General features: G+C 44.0%; 1 protein-coding gene across 3 annotated transcripts in view; it reads right to left on the bottom strand.

The window, feature by feature from the left end:
• The window catches only part of ZNF652 (zinc finger protein 652), a 35,760-nt gene extending 19,782 nt beyond the window's left edge, over window positions 1-15,978 (bottom strand). For 2 of the 3 annotated variants that reach the window (XM_041001763.1, XM_041001766.1), the window contains exon 1: window positions 4,550-4,655. The gene's annotated coding sequence lies outside the window, so the exon portion shown is untranslated. Of the gene's footprint in view, window positions 1-4,549; window positions 4,656-7,140; window positions 7,144-15,965 lie in introns of those variants that run through there. The other variant, XM_041001765.1, reaches the window with a different exon arrangement.
• Between the last annotated feature and the right edge of the window lie 606 nt (window positions 15,979-16,584).

Here is a 16,584-nt window from a genome sequence, read left to right as displayed (position 1 = left end):
TTCCAAAGACCAAACACCCCAAATGACATACACCTCTGAGCCATATTTTAGATAAGCATTTATCACTGCATTTCATGTGGCTGCAATATAAAACTAATTTTAATGTTAACTAACAAAAATTTAATGTCAAGCAATTATTTGTAAACAGCCCATCTGTTCCATTCTGTGTGAGATGGAACTAAGACATGCCTGTCACCTTCAATTTCAGATAAAGTTTTTATAAAAATAAAATTTGCTATAGTTTTTCACACATGCATTTGAACCACACTGAGACTGTTCAGCAGTCAGATGGAGAGCAGCTGAGATCTTTCATCAGCAAATGGCCACTATGGCCACAGCTGGACCTGTCCAAAGCTAGGACCCAAGAGTTTTTTCCAGTTCTCCCACATGAGGGCAGGAGTCAAGGCACTTAGGCCACCTTCTGCTGCTTTCCAGGCCCATTAGTAGGAAACTGGATTGGAAGTGGAGTAGCCAGGACAGGAACTGGTAATCATGTGAGATGCTGTGGGCACTGTAGGCAGCATCTTACCCTCTATGCCACAGCACAGGCCCCAAAATAATCTAGTCTTAAATAAACAGTTATACAAACATAGTTTAAAATAAGAATATTTGAGAGAAAGATTTAATACTAAACCACAAATACCCAAAACACAGCCAATGGAAAGACAAATTTGTACCACACCACCTGCCTTGTTTCTTCTTAACATTGATCTTAAAATTTTTGACACCCATTTGAAAACTACAAATCTCTCCCCCAAACGAACACAGAAAATTTTACAGGCAAACTCAAGAGGTCTATTCACCTCCAGAAACTCATCTATGGATTCCCAAGATTTTACCTTCCCTTATTTTTGTATTCAGCCTAAGTATGTACGTTGACATTTTCCACACTGTCTATACACTGTCCCAAATCTTTAGCACATATGTAGTCAAAAATAAACTCACAGTTGAGTCAAAAAACAGCAAGAGTAGCATCCATTCTTATTTTTTTAAAGATTTATTTATTTTTATTGGAAAGGCAGATATTTATAGAGGAGGAGAGACAGAGAGGAAGATCCATCTGACAGTTCACTCCCCAAGTGACCACGATAGCCAAAGCTGTGCCAATCTGAATCCAGGAAACAGGAGCTTCTTCCGGGTCTCCCACGCTGGTGCAGGGTTCCAAGTCCTTGGGCCGTCCTCGACTGCACTCCCAGGCCATAAGCAGGGAGCTGGATGGGAAGCAGAGCTGCTGAGATTAGAACCGGCATCCATATGGGATCCAGACATTTTAAAGGTGAGAACTTAAGCCATTAGGCTACTGCACCAGACCCCCAAAGCAGCCATTTAAGGAGTAAACCATTAGCCGAAACATCTATGTCTCCCTACCTCTCTGTAACTCTGCCTTTGACAAAAATAAGATAAATTTTGGAAGAAAAAAGTTTGTTATCGGGTCATAATTTTTCTTTTTACTAATCAAACATACAGAATAACCCATTGTAATATTTTGTTTAGACCATCAAGAGCAACAACTATGTCCATTTCACTCTTTAAACACACAAAAAAATAGCTTATCAGTCTTAGTCTGGGGACATCTGGATTAAGGGAATAGCCTATTTTTAAAAACAAATATGATGCTTCTTGGGAATTAGGCCAGCCCACACCCTTAACCTTGGAATGGGTAGCATATTTCAAGCCACCACCATACACACTACACTGTCTTGATGTAGAGGCTTGCACCCAGCCTTGGGAAGACTCTAGTCAACCCTTCATCTTTTTCTTTTTTTTTAAGATTTATTTATTTTATTGGAAAGTCAGATATACAGAGAGGAGGAGAGATAGAGAGGAAGATCCTCCATCCAGATGATTCACTCCCCAAGTGAGCACAATGGCCGATGCTATGCTGATTCGAAGCCAGGATCCAGGAACTTCTTCCGGGTATCCCACGCGGGTGCAGGGTCCCAAAGCCTTGGGCCATCCTCAACTGCTTTCCCAGGCCACAAGCAGGGAGCTGGATGGGAAGTAGAGCTGCTGGGATTAGAACCAGCGCCCATATGGGATCCTGGCGCGTTCAAGGCAAGGACTTTAGCTGCTAGGCCATGCCGCCGGGCCCGTCAACCCCTCATCTTAACCAGAAGGTATTCCAGGCAGTATTGCTGAAAAGGCCATAGAAAACCAGGAAACTGTAGATGCCTAACATTTCTGCTTTCACTTACATTTAAAAAAAAAAAAAGTTAAGGCACAGGTTGAGTGAAATAAAGATCCAAGCAAAAATGGAAGGCAAAGATACCCAGCATTCCACAGGCTGCTTGGAGCAACACAGGACTGGGCAGCAGTGGTCTGCTGGACCCTGGCAGACAGAGCCAACAAACGCATCCTTGCTGAGGTTTAGTTAGTGTGGCTGAACATACAGAAGAGAGTGACCACTGGGGTAGGGTTATTGTTCAAATATCATGAACAATTACATCTCATGAACCTCTGTGAGAATTCAGTAAATCACCATCTTAAAAGTAATGGGACTGTGTCATTAAAACTGCTAAGGAGCCTGAACTGTGTATCATAAGAAATTAAGCCATAGCTTACAATGCTGACATTCCAAATAAGCACCAGTTCTAGCCCTGGCTACTCCACTTCTGATCCAGCTCCGTGCTATTAACCTGGGAAGGCAGCGGAAGATGGCCCAAGTACAGTGCCCCTCCACCCACATGGGAGACCTGAAAGAAGGTCCAGCTCCCAGCTTCAGGCCAACCCAGCTCTTGAAGTTGTGGCCACTTACAGAGAGAGTCAGTAGATAAAGATCTCTCTCTCTCTCTCCCTCTGTACAACTCTTTCAATTAAAACAAACAACTATAAAATAAATAAGCAAGCAAATGCTGCAAGGGCTAGTATTATAGTATAGTAGGTTAAACTGCAGCCTGTGACACTGGTATCTCATATAGGCACAAGTTCGAGTCTTAGTTTTTCCAGTTCAAATCCAGCTCCCTGATGATGTACTGGGGAAAGCAGCAGATGGCCAAAGTCCATGGGCCCCTGCACCACATGGAAAATTCAGAGGAAGTTCCTGGCTCCTGGCTTTGGTCTGGCCCAGTCTTCATCAATGCAGCCATTTGGGAAATGTGCCAAACAATGGAGGATTGATCTCTCTCTTAGTAACTTTACATCAAACAAATAAAACAAATTTAAACAACTAGGCAAATAAAACTGTTGCTACTCAAAACAAGTGACTCCTGTGTTCCTTGTTCATGTTCATGTCTCCTACCATCTGCAACAGAGTAACAGCCTTATTTTATCTCTTCTGATCATAAAGGTAAAACGGATTTATGCAGCAACCATTTCTATCAATTCCTACATTTCAGTCTTTCACATGCTTCAACTATCATCTACAGGGAAGGCATTAAGAGTATAATAGGGAAGATATTTACTTATGAGGCCGGCATTGTGGCACACTGAGTTAAGCTGCTAGCAGGAACTCTGGCATCCCAGAGTGCCAACCATGTCCCGGCTGCTTTACTCACAGTCCACCTTCCTAATAATGCACCGAGGTAAGCAAAGCAGGTGGCCTGAGGACTTGGGTTCCTGCTGCCCTGACATGAGAACTCAACAGAGCTCTGAGCTCCTGGCTTTGGCTCAGCCCCATTGCTCCCATTTGAATAAGCCAGCAGATGAAAGACGGAGCTGTATGTCACTCTGCCTTTTAATTTAAACATATATATATATATATATATATGCCTTCAAATAATTACTGCTTGATTTCAACTTTCATAAGCTTAAAATCCGACTGGAGTGTAAGATCCCTGTGTAAAGAGTAAGTCAGGACTGCCAAACAAAACAAATGCTGAGGGCCCTGACTGTGACACAGCACATCCCACAGCACAGTGCTGGTTCTAGGCCAGCTACTGATGTAGCTCCTCACTAATGCATTGGAAAGCAGTGGATGGTGGCTAAGAAAATACTGCTACCCAAGACTTAGATGGAGACTTAGATGGAGCTGCTAGCTCCTGGATGGTTTGCTGGATCTGCTCTGGCCCAGCTTCCATTTCTGCAGGCATCCGGAAAGTGAACTAGAAGGTGCAAGAGGTATACATATCACACTTGATCTTAGCCAAAAGGCCAAGAAGCTATGCAAGAAGTATACATATTTTTTAACTGTAAATTATCTGGGCCTGGCATGACGACCCAGTGGCTAAATCCTTGCCTTGCATGTGCTGGGATCCCATATGGGTGCTGGTTCATGTTCTGGCTGCTCCACTTCCCATCTAGCTCCCTGCTTGTGGCCTGGGAAAGCAGCACACGGCCCAAGGCCCTGGAACCCTGCACCTGTGTGGGAGACCTGGAAGAGGCTCTGGGCTTCGGATCAGCTCAGCTCTGGCCATTACAATCACCTGGGGAGTGAACAGCAGATGGAAGATATTTTTCTCTGTCTCTCCTTCACTCTGTGAATCTGACTTTCCAATAAAAATAAATAAACCTTTAAAAAAAATCACATGAGTTCCAGGCTTCATATCTCATTCTGTTTCTCAATGAACACATACCCTGGGGAGGCTCAAACACCTGTATATCCATCACTCACCTGAGAAGCTCAGTTGAGGTTCCCAGCTCCCAAGCTTGGCTTGGCCCAGCCATGGCTTTTGCAGGCATCTGGGGAACAAACCCATTGATGAAAAACCTCTCTCTCTGCCTTTCAAATATATAAAATGAAAAATAAAATAAATGTAAAAGTGTACAGAAAACAATGAAAATATAAATTTTGGTGAAAAACACTGAAACTAAGAACAGTTTCTTCATAGTATATATTTTCTTTAATTAAAAAAGAAGTTTATTTATTTGTTTGAAAGAGTTATGGAGAAAGGAAAAACAAGCTCTTCCTTCTGCTGGTTCACTCCCTAGATGACTGCAGCAGCTAGACTTGGGCCAGGACACAGCCAAGGGACATGCGCTTCTCCGGGGCTTCCATGTGGGTAGCAGTGGTCCAACACTTGGGCCATCTCCTGCTGCTTTCCCAAGCCATTAGTAGGGAGCGGGATCAGAAGCAGAGCAGCCAGCACCCCCAGCGCCCAAGGGAATGCTGGTGTCATAGGCCATGGTCTTACCCAGCACACTATCACACCAGCTCCTGCACTTCCCATGCATTTGTGGAAAGCCCTTCTTAGATCCACCTTGCCCTTGCCAGTGACTGGAGGTGGACCTTGACCAAGTACTAAGTGGTGGGACTTAAGCGGAGGTTGGTTAAGATGCTTCTGAAAAAGCTTTTCTAACTCTTTCTTTAAAAAGAATTTTTTTTTGAAAGGAAGAGTTCCAGATAAAAGGAGGCAAGACAGAGAGAAAGATCTTCCATCTGATGGTTCACTCTCCAAGTGGTCACAATTGCCAGAGCTATGCCAATCCTAAGCCAGGAGCCAGGATCCTCTTCCAGGACTCCCACACAGGTATAGGGTCCCAAGGCTTTGGGCCATTCTTGACTGCTTTCCCAGGCCACAAGCAGGAACCTGGATGGGAGGTGTAATAGCCAGAACATGAACCAGCACCCATATAGGATCCTGGCACTCGGAGGAGAAGTTGCCAATTGAGCCATTGCAATGCCTCCTTCCCCCTGCCTTTTATTTATTTTTATTGGAAAGGCAGATTTACAGAAACAAAGAGAGACGAAAGATGATTTTCTAGTTCTTAAAAAACATAAAGAAGAGCTCACCACCTGCTGGATGTAACACCCAACACTGTAGCATCCACCTTGCATTCATGGTGGGGGCTGGCTAAAGGACAGCACAAGCACTACAAGCTGCACAGCAGAAGGGGAGCAAGAATGGCTCCCGAGAGACATGTCTAAACTACAAGTTAAGCCAGTCCCACTGGGGCTGGTTTCGTGGTGCAGTGAATTATACATCCTGCATGAGCCCTGGCTTTAGTCCCAGGCTATTCCACTTCCAACCCACTCCCTGCCAATGCACCTGGGAAAGCAGCAGAGGATGGTGCTAGCACTTGGGTCCCTGCCACCCACATGAGAGACCTAGATGAAATTCCAGGCTCTTGGCTTCAGCCTGACCCACACTTTGCTGTTGTGGAATGAACCATTTGGGGAATGAACCAGCAGATGAAAGAGGTATTTCTCTTTAATAACTAAATAAGAAAAAAAATAATAATTGTTTAATTAAACCAGCCGCACTGAGGTATCTTTGTTGCTTGTGAGGGTAAATTTTCTTGATTTTCAAATTATCTTGAATTGATTTTCTATTACACCCTAACTCCTAGTCATGTGTGAGCTACATATGCATTTACAGGGTTATCTACTGGTCAGCTGGATAGAGGAGCCTCCAGTTAGGGAAGACAGGCTGTGGCTAGGGAAAGACGCTCCCCAATTTCCAACACACATTTAGTGGAAACTGCACTTCAGGCTTACAGTACGTAGCATGAGTGACACCGACCATCTCTGATGCTGGGCAGTGGCTCCAAGCCAAGCTCCTAACGAGGCAGCCAGGGGTAGGGCTGTGCAAACCCTAAATCCTCAACAGTGTCCCGTGCAGCTGGGCATGCTGTGCAGTGGGTTAGGGGCACAAGGGCAGGCCTAGTGTGTGATGGTTTCATAGGAGTTTAGCAGGGTGTACGCATCCCCAAATGAGGAGCATCTATGCAAAGGCAGTCGAAAAAGTTCACGGAAAACAGAATTGTAAAACCAGTTTATTTTAGTGGATAAAATATTTCAAATCTACACATAGCTTTTTCACAATGCACATTTTTCATAAGCTTTTTAAAGTACTTTCATGTTCATCAGATAGCAATGTAAAGAAAGAATTCATATTTGTGGACTGCAAAGACAGAACAAAGAGAAAGAGGCTAAACAGTAAGCTCTGGAGCACTCCCAGGATAAAGAGAAGAAATTAACAGTAAGATAAATAAAAGCACTGAAATGCAATCCATAGAAGCTAAGACATTTTAAAAAGAACTGTTTGTTTATTTGAAAGGCAGAGTTGGAGAGGGAGAGGAGAAGGGGAAAAGAGTTTACTCTTCAAATGGCTATGATAGCCAGGATTGAGCCAGGCGTGAGCCAGCCCAAGTGAGGAGCCTGGAATTCCATCAGGGTTTCCCACATGAGTGCAGGGGTCCAAAACTTGATCCATCTTCTGCTGAATTCCCCGTGCATTAGCTGGAGCTGGATATGAAGTGGACCAGCTAGGAGCTAAACTGGTGCCCATGAGATGCTGGCATTGCAGGCAGTGGCTTAACCCATATGCCACCACACTGGCTCCATGAGAAAAAACTTTTTTTTTTTTAAAGATTTATTTTTATTATTTTTTTATTGGAAAGGCGGATATACAGAGAGGAGAGACAGAGAGGAAGATCTTCCGTTCGATGATTCACTCCCCAAGTGAGCGCAACGGGTCGATACTATGCCGGTCCGAAGCCAGGAGCCTCTTCCGGGTCTCCCACACGGGTGCAGGGTCCCAAAGCTTTGGGCCGTTCTCGACTGCCTTCCCAGGCCACAGGCAGGGAGCTGGAAGGGAAGCGGGGCTGCCGGGATTAGAACCGGCGCCCATATGGGATCCCGGGCGTGCAAGGCGAGGACCTTTAACCACTTGCGCCACCACGCCGGGCCCCGAGAAAAAACTTTTAAAGGGGGCCTGGAGCAATAGCCTAGTGGCTAAAGTCCTCACCTTGAATGTGCCGGGATCCCATATGGGCGCCAGTTCTAATCCCAGCCACCCCACTTTCCATCCAGCTCCCCGCTTGTGGCCTGGGAAAGCAACGGAGGAAGGCCCAAAGCCTTGGAATCCTATACCCACGTGGGACACCCACAAGACACTTCTGGCTCCTGGCTTTGGACTGGCTCAGCTCCAGCTGTTGTGGCCACTTGGGAATGAACCATAAGACATAAAGATCTTCCTTTCTGTCTCTCCTCCTCTCTGTATATCTGCCTTTCCAATGAAAACAAATAAATCTTCTTTTTTAAAAATTTAAATGCTTATTTTTACTTAGAGCAAATGAGAGAGGTGGGGGCAGGGAGGGAGAGAAATTTTGTACATGTGGCTTACTCCCCAAATGTCCACAACAGCTGAGGCTGAACCAGTCCAAAGTCAGGAACCTAAAACTCTAGGTATCACACATGGGAAGTAAGGACTCAAGTATTTGAGCCACTCTGCATTAACTCCCAGCAGGCACACTAGCAGGGAGCTGGGAAGCTAGATGGCAGAAACTTTTATTAAATTCTCTAATATAAGGTTGGGAGTACGGGAAAATGGGAGGTTCCAAAGTGGCAGCTTACTCAGTGTGTCATATTGTCTCCTTCCACTTTTCTTTCTTTCTTTCTTTCTTTTTTAAGAAAGAAAAATTAACACCCATGTACATGTAGGAGACTAGATGAAGCTCTTGGCTCCTGGCTGCAGCCCAGCACAACTCCAGCTAGTGTAGTTATTAGGTGAGTGAAGCAGCAGACAGAAGATTCTGTTTGCCTTTCCCTCTCTCTGAAACTGTGCCTTCAAAAATATACACAATACATGCTAAGGAACTCTGCATTACAACAACACAAACCATTGAGAACACCTTCCTAAAACATTTGTCTTTTATAGTTTCTCAAAATCTCAATCTTCTTCCATTTGGTCCCACTGAAGAACTACGCTGTCTTGAGATAAGATTCCTTTAAGCTTGTATAATAAGAAAATATTCAGAGATCTTTATGCTCACTTTGGGAAATTCTAAAATTTAAAACCACTCCAAATTGAAATATGACCACTTCAAAGAAAAGAGGATAATTTCAGAGTTAGGAACAAAACAGCTTTTGATACAAACCACTGCATATTGTAGACACAGTAACCCAGTTTCATTTTGAGTGTAGTGTTTGTTGCCCTCAAGATATCTGCAACTTTCGAGCAAGATTTTTTTTTTTTCATTAAAGTGCCAGATAACAGGTAAGGCTGAGGAAGGAAAAGCAACATATCCTCATGCTGCAATACACCTTGTTTGCTCAGCTTCAGAGAAGCAAAGCATGGTCCCTGTGAACAAACACATATTTACAAACTGCTGCTAGTTACCGGTGACTTAACGCCAACATTTTAACTCAAGGTTAACTTACAGAATGTGTGACAATTCAATGACATGCTCATGAGGAGAAAAATCCTCGGAATACAAAGCTATCCTTGCCTATTTGCTCCATGGCACAACTGCTCAGTAATCATCTGGGCTGCGAAAGGTGATGAAAATGATCAAACACACAAAGTTGGGGTTTTTTTCTTTCTGCAAGGAGTCCCTGATCACCTTTTCCTATAATGATTCTCTGTGCTGAACTGTACCTGACTGTACACTTTTCCCTGCAGTCAGAATCCAACACCCACAGGTCTGAATGAAAAATCTACAGATACTTACGCCCAATGAACTCCAGAAAAACTCCTTTTAGTAAAGAAAAAACTCAGTAGCAATACACACTTGAAACATTTAGATTTTCATTGCTCAAAAAGGTCTAAAAACCCAGCCCGTGAGGTGGCGCCGGGCCAAGAGGCAGCGCAGACACCTAAGCCTGCAGACAAGCGAGTAGGTGGAGGAAATGCTCGTGTGGGGAGATGACTTATACGGGCCTTTTTTTCATCTAGAGAAAACCACAGCTCTCACCAACATGGGTGCTATAAATAGACATAATCTGTCAAAAACTTCACAAACGTTTTGCTTGTTTGCTTTTCTTCTTCTTTTTTTATTTAACTTTTATTATATTCAAATCCAATATGTGGTCAAGTCAACAAGGTGACCAAGTAGGCTATCCAGGTCTGGGAACACAGAACTAAGCCTGATTCCCCTTCATCCATGCATATCAGGGGGAAAAAAAATCTTAGTAATATGTTTTATTTGAATATCTTTATACTTCCCTTTCCAGAATTCAGAAACTATCACACTAGTTCATATCGCACAGTTCCTCCCACTCCCTTTGGTAACGCTGTTAAGGAATGCAACTGGAACAACCAAAGAGGACAGTTTTCATCACAGAAACATTGGCCAAGCAATTGCTCTCTGCCATCTCTCCTTACCCCACCAAGAAACACATTTATCTAAAAAGCACAAAGTCTCTGTCAAATGAGTTCTACTTCCTTGTGTAACAGAAGAAATTAAAACTCACTGCCTAAACTCGGAGCCAGAGCATTTCCAGAGCAACAACGAGCAGAGAGGATGACTATCAGCTTATTTTCTTCCTTAACACAAAATCCAACCAGGGTGCAGAGCGGAGGTGAGGGACGATGGGAGGGCATTACCTAGATTTCCTTTTGCAACAAACATGCATTATTTCTACAGTAGTCAAAACAACTACCTTTACATTTTAAGAACAAATAAATGAAACTGGGGCCAGTAGAAGGGCTCACCTAGCTAATCCTCAGCCTCCAAGTGCCAGCATCCCATGTGGGCACCAGTTCATATTGCAGCTGCTCCACTTTCCATCCAGCTCCCTACTTGTGGAGCATGACCCAAAGTCTTGGGGCCCTGAACCCACATCAGAGACCTGGAAGAGGCTCCTGGCTTCAGCTCAGCTCAGCTCAGCTCAGCCCACTGTGGTCATTTCGGGAGTAAATCAGTGGACATGAGATCTTTCTCTCCGTCTCTCCTTTCCATAAATCTGATTTGCCTTTCTCTCTGTGTATGTGTGTGCGTGTGTGTGTGTGTGCGTGTACATATGTATACATAATTTCATTCATTTTATATATATGAAATGAAATTATCATACCCATTCAGATTTATTACCATATAAATAAATGCAAGGCTAATGAAAGACACTTGAGGAAATCCAAGTATCACTTAAGAATGGACAGTCTGCTAAATAATTGGTTCTCTTCCCGTCAGCGAGACTCTAGGAACATTCATCAGATGTCTGCAGCGCACCTACTCTGAGCCAGATGCCACACACACAGCTTGGGGCGTGAGAACCGAGATCTGTGCGCCAAGGAGGTTGACAGTCGCCACTGGCCCTTGTTTCCTGGGCAAAGTCCTGGTTTTCCAGTTTTTATCTGCTTCTGCCTAATTGTTAATAAGCCTCTCTTATATGTGTCATAGTGTAGACACATGAAAAGACAAACTGCTGTCCCTACAGGGCTATAAGTTTGCAAAATGCATATAATTTCAAGGTTTAGTCTTTAACTTCATTTTTTTTATTACATATGAAAATTTCCCATATTACATACAAAATTTACTTTAGCCATTCATCTGATTTTGATACACTCATTCTGATACTAAAGCTTTGCTTTAATCAAATGAGAAATCAAATCTGATTTTATCACATCAAAATGTATACGAAGCAGGCGTTTGGCCTAGGAGCTGAGACAGACCAGGGGAGCATCTGAGCCCAGTCCAGCCCTGTGCCCAGCTCAGCAGGGGGACATAGAGCAGTTTCTAGGCACTGCCTTGCACAAGGCAGCCAAGCTCTAAGACAAGCCAAAAATATCCCGTCACAATGAAAAGCAAGGAAGCTAGGAAAGGATCCCAAAACTGTGTCCAGTACTCAGAAATTACCCTGATAAGGTCTTAGTGAGCATTAACAAGGATAGAAACACAAGAGATATGCTTAATACTTTGGTCCCCTATAGATGACATTAAGAGAACCAACTGTAGGGCCCGGTGCAATAGCGTAGTGGTTAAAGTCCTCACATTGCACGCCTGGGATCCCAGATGGGTGCCGGTTCTAATCCCAGCAGCTCTGTTTCCCATCCAGCTCCCTGTTTGTAGTCTGGGAAAGTAGTCGAGGATGGCCCAAAACCTTGGGACCCTGCAACCGTGTGGGAGACCTGGAAGAAGTTCCTGGCTCCTGGCTTCAGAATGGCTCAGCTTGGGCTGTTTGGGGAGTGAATCATCGGATGTAAGATCTTCCTCTCTGTATATCTGACTTCCAATAAAAATAAAATAAATATTAAAAAAAGAGAGAACTCTAGAAAATTGTCAAGAACCAAACACCTAGTTGGCCATTCCTATCAGATCTGCATCTTAAGGAAACCAGATCACTGAAGTTTCTTTTGTGGCAGTATTCTGGCCAACAACTGAAGAAATGATAGAGAGAGTTCTGAATCCTCAGTGAATAAACAGCTCTAGACAAAGTTATCAATGACTGACAACACAGCAAGCATAAAACAACCAGCACTGCTCCTGGTGGAGTTACACACCATCACCTGTGAGCATCTCCCCAAGCTTGCAAAAAACAAACAAAACCACTTCATCTTACCAAGCCTGCAGAACTATAACTAACAGGAAATAAAAGGAATTGAGGAATATATCAAACGACACCTCATGGATGTAATGAGCAATCATCAGACTATGGGAAACTACGTATCAAATGACTTCGATTTAAAAAGCAAAGTTGCAGGACACATTGATCCCACCTGGGTGCCGGTTCCTGTTCCAGCTGTTTCGCTTCCCATCCAGCTCCCTGCTTGTGGCCTGGGAAAGCAGTAAATGATGGCCAAAAGCCTTAGGACCCTGTACCCGTGTGGGAGACCTAGAGGAGCTTCCTGGCTTCGGAATGGCTCAGCTCTGGTCACTGGGGCCACTTGGGGAGTGAACCAGTAGACAGAAGATCTTTCTGTACTTCCTTCTCTCTTTAAGTCTGCCTTTCCAATAAAAATAAACAAATCCTTAACATTTTACTGTAATTTTAAAAGATTATTTGTTTTTAATTTGAAAAGCAAGCTTAAAGACAGTGAGGGAAACAGAAAAAGAGAGAGAGATGTTCACCCTCCAAATGGCTGCAGTAGCCAGAGCCAGCAAAGGCCAAAGACAGGAGCCAGGAACTATCTGGATCTTCGACATGGCTGGTAAGGCCCCGAGTTTCGGGTCATCATCCACTGCATCTCAGGTGTATTAGTAGGAAGATGGATCAGAAGCTCAGACTGGGGTTGGCCTTGTACAGCAAGTTAAAATGCCACCCACATCCCAAACAAGTGCCAGTTCATGTCCTAGCTCCTCAATTTCTGACCCAGTTACCTACTGCTGCACTCAGAACAGCAGCCAAAGATGGCCCGAATGTTTGGCTTTCTGCCACCCCCAATGGGAGACCCAGATGAACTCTCAGCTTCTACCTGGCCCAGCCCTAATAGCTATTGTAGCTATTTGGCAAGTAAACCAGTAGATGGAAGATTTATTTTACTTTCTCTCTCTTTCCCCCTTCCTTTCCATCTAACTCTAACTCTGCTTTTCAAACAAATAAATCTTTAAAATAAACAAGCTCAGAGTAACCAGTATGCAAAACAAACACTCAGATATGGAATTCAGGCGTTCCAAGTGGCAGTTTAACCCGCCATGCCACACCTGTCCCCAACTCCATTTGCTGATTACTTTCATACAATTTTTTCAAAGTTATTGTTTTACTTGAAAGAGCAAAAATGTCAAAATTTAGAAACCTAAGAGCCACTATGAGACAGGCATTGTGGCACAGCAAGTTAAGCTGTCACTTGGGATTCCAACATCCCATATTAGAGTGTCTTCATAAATATCATGAAATCTATAGTAATCTTCTGACATGCCTAAGGTATTTCAAAGGAAATCTCAACTATGGCTCAAATCACAGCTTCCTATTAATGGACACTCTGAGAGCAGATGATGGCTTAAGCACCTGGGTCACAGCCATCTACACGGGAGATGCAGATTGAGTTCTGGCTCCCAGCTTCAGCCTGGCCCAGTTCCAACAGGATTGCTCTCTCTCTCCTCCCGTCACTCCCTCCCAAGATGGCAGAAAATGGTATGTAGTACATCAGCAGAAGCAATGTTAAACTACTTATTACCAAACTCCTGGTGGTAAAACACCGGTTGTATACTTGAGTAATATGGGTCTAAAACCTTATCAGTATTCACATCAACTTGGTTCCACTTAAAAGGCTGGTTCAATCTATTCTATCTTAAAAATTTTTTTAAATATTGCTCGGTATGTAGCAGCAGTTAGTATCCACAAGGTCGAAACTTAATCCTGAGTGCTAACTTTACCAGTCAAGTTGTTTTACTATTAATATGATTCATTCATATTCTCTGCCTTTCAAATGAAATGGAAATTTTTTTTTAAACTCAGAGGTGGGCCTGGTGCCATTGCCTAGCGACTAAAGTCCTCACCTTACATGTGCCAGGCTCCCATATGGGCACCAGTTCTAATCCCAGCAGTCCCACTTCCCATCTAGCTCCCTGCTTGTGGCCTGGAAAAGCAGTTGAGAATGGCCCAAAACCTTGGGACTCCGCACTGGCATAGGAGACCTGGAAGAAATTCCTGGCTCCTGGCTTCAGATCGGTTCAGTACCCGCCATTGTGGTCACTTGGGGAGTGAATCATTGGACAGAAGATCTTCCTCTCTGTCTCTCCTCCTCTCTGTATTTGACTTTCAAATAAAAATAAATAAATCTTAAAAAAAAAAAAAACACCTCAGAGGTAAGAGGACTGGCTAACATTACAGTGTGGTGGATTAAGCTGCCACCTGCAATCCTCACATGTCAATTGGATTCATGTCTTGGCTGCTTCACTTCCAATCTAGCTCCTTAATCACAGCCTGGGAGAAGTGGAGGAGGATAGTCCAAGTGCCTGGGTCCCTACACCCAATTGGGAAACTCAGATGAAGCTCTTGACCCCTGTTTTCAGCCTGGTTCATCACCAGTCCTTGTAACCATCTGGAGAATGAATCAGCAGAGAGAAGACCTCTCTCTCTCTCGCTCTGTCTCTCCTTCTTCCTATCTCTGTAATAACTCTACCTTTCATGTAAACAAATAGATAAATATTCCAAGTAAATAAATTGCAATTTCATTGACTCCAAAATAAGAATGTAGCATACTTTCACTCCATTTTAAGATGTTACTCGTGGGGCCAGCACTGTGGCATGGCAGATAAAGCCACTGCCTGCAATGCCAGCATCCCATCTGGGTGCCAGTCTGAGTCCTGGTTGTCACACTTCCAATCCAGCTCTCTGCTAATGCACCTGGAAAGGGAACAGAAGATGGCCCACACACTTAGGCCCCTGCCAACCACAGGGGAGAGACCCAGATGAAGCTCCTGCTTTGTCTTGGACCAGACCCGGCTGTTGAGACCATCTGGGCAATGAACCAGCAGGTAGAAGATCTTTTTGTCTCTGTCTCTCCCTCTTTATTTATTTATTTGAAAGAGCTACAAACAGACAGATGCTACTGGTTTGGTCAAGTCTATGGGAGATACAAACGAAGCAGCTAAACTTTTGAGTGGCTCATCCTTGGCCACTCTCTCTGCCTTTCCCCAATCCATATTGAACCAGTAAGTTCCCTTACTTGAAGCTGTCCTGTCTATTCCAACTGCTCACACAACACCCTGGCTTAGGACCTAATCTCCTCATAGACTGTTACAATAGACTTTTTGTCTCTTTCAAACACCGTACAGAGATCTTCTAAAATAAATTTTCCTAAAGAATTTGGATTATGTAACTCCCTAACTACAAAACTTTCACTGGTTTCAGCAGCCTTGGTTAAAAAAAAAAAAACACCACTTGTCCAAAAAGAATGCAAAAGCCCTCTGCCAAGGATGAAAGCCCAGGGGGCTTTTCCACTCACGGCCCCTTCCCCTACCCTGAACTAGCATCCTCATGCTAATCATCAAACTCATCTAGACTTTTACCATCTCCTCTCTCCTGATCAGAACACTCCTCTTCACCCTCCAACACTATAATAAAATCTTGGTCATCTTCCAAGTCCTTGCTTAAATTCCCCCTTGAAGCTTTTCCTGGCATCTGGTCAGAAGGCCTTTCTCCTTCTCCTATCCATAACAGAGGACAGCTCACCTAAGGTGCATCATCTTGGCTGTAACTGTCTACCTATAAATAAATTTTATCTGTGCCCACTACCAGTTCCTGGAGGAAAATAAATCTACCCTACCCTGTGGCACCTAATGTGATTCTCTTCACATTGGGCTCCCTAGACACACACAAGTTCAGGACAGGTTTAATTGGCCCATTAGTTCAAGCGATGCAGGTGAAGAAGCAATTAACTCCTCCTCCTTCGCCTCTGTGAAAGGAAGATGCACTTGCAATTCACTGTGTTTTTCATGGAATGCCAAGTTACTCAACACACTTTTGTTTACTAGCATGCTTAACAGTACTTTTTCAGGCCAGTGCAGTTGCCTAGCGGCTGAAGTCCTCGCCTTGAACAGAAAAAGGATCCCATATGGGCGCCGGTTCTAACCCCAGCAACCCCACTTCCCATCCAGCTCCCTGCTTGTGCCCTGGAAAAGCAGTCGAGGACGGTCCAAAGCCTTGGGACCCTGCACCTGCGTGGGAGACCTGGAAGAGCTCCTGGCTCCGGATCGGCACAGCACCAGCCGTTGTGGTCACTTAGGGAGGGAATCATCGGATGGAAGATATTTCTCTCTGTCTCTCTTCCTCTCTATATATATCTAACTTTGCAATAAAAATAAATAAATCTTTTTAAAAAATAGTACTTTGTCCTCTTTTAAAAAAATTTTTAAAGATTTATTTGTTTTTATTGGAAAGGCAGATGTACAGATAGGTGGAGAGACAGAGGTGAAGATCTTCAGTCAGATGATTCACAAGGAGCCACAACAGCCGTAGCTGAGCTAATCCAAAGCCAGGATCCCGGAGCCTCTCCCAGATCTACCACACAGGTGCAGGGTTCCAAGGCTTCGGGCTACCTTCAA

This window comes from Ochotona curzoniae, unplaced genomic scaffold (genome assembly GCF_017591425.1).
Source record: "Ochotona curzoniae isolate NIBS_2020 unplaced genomic scaffold, NIBS_Ocur_1.0 scaffold_2453, whole genome shotgun sequence".
Taxonomy (NCBI): domain Eukaryota; kingdom Metazoa; phylum Chordata; class Mammalia; order Lagomorpha; family Ochotonidae; genus Ochotona; species Ochotona curzoniae.
This window is presented reverse-complemented; position numbering and strand designations above follow the sequence as displayed.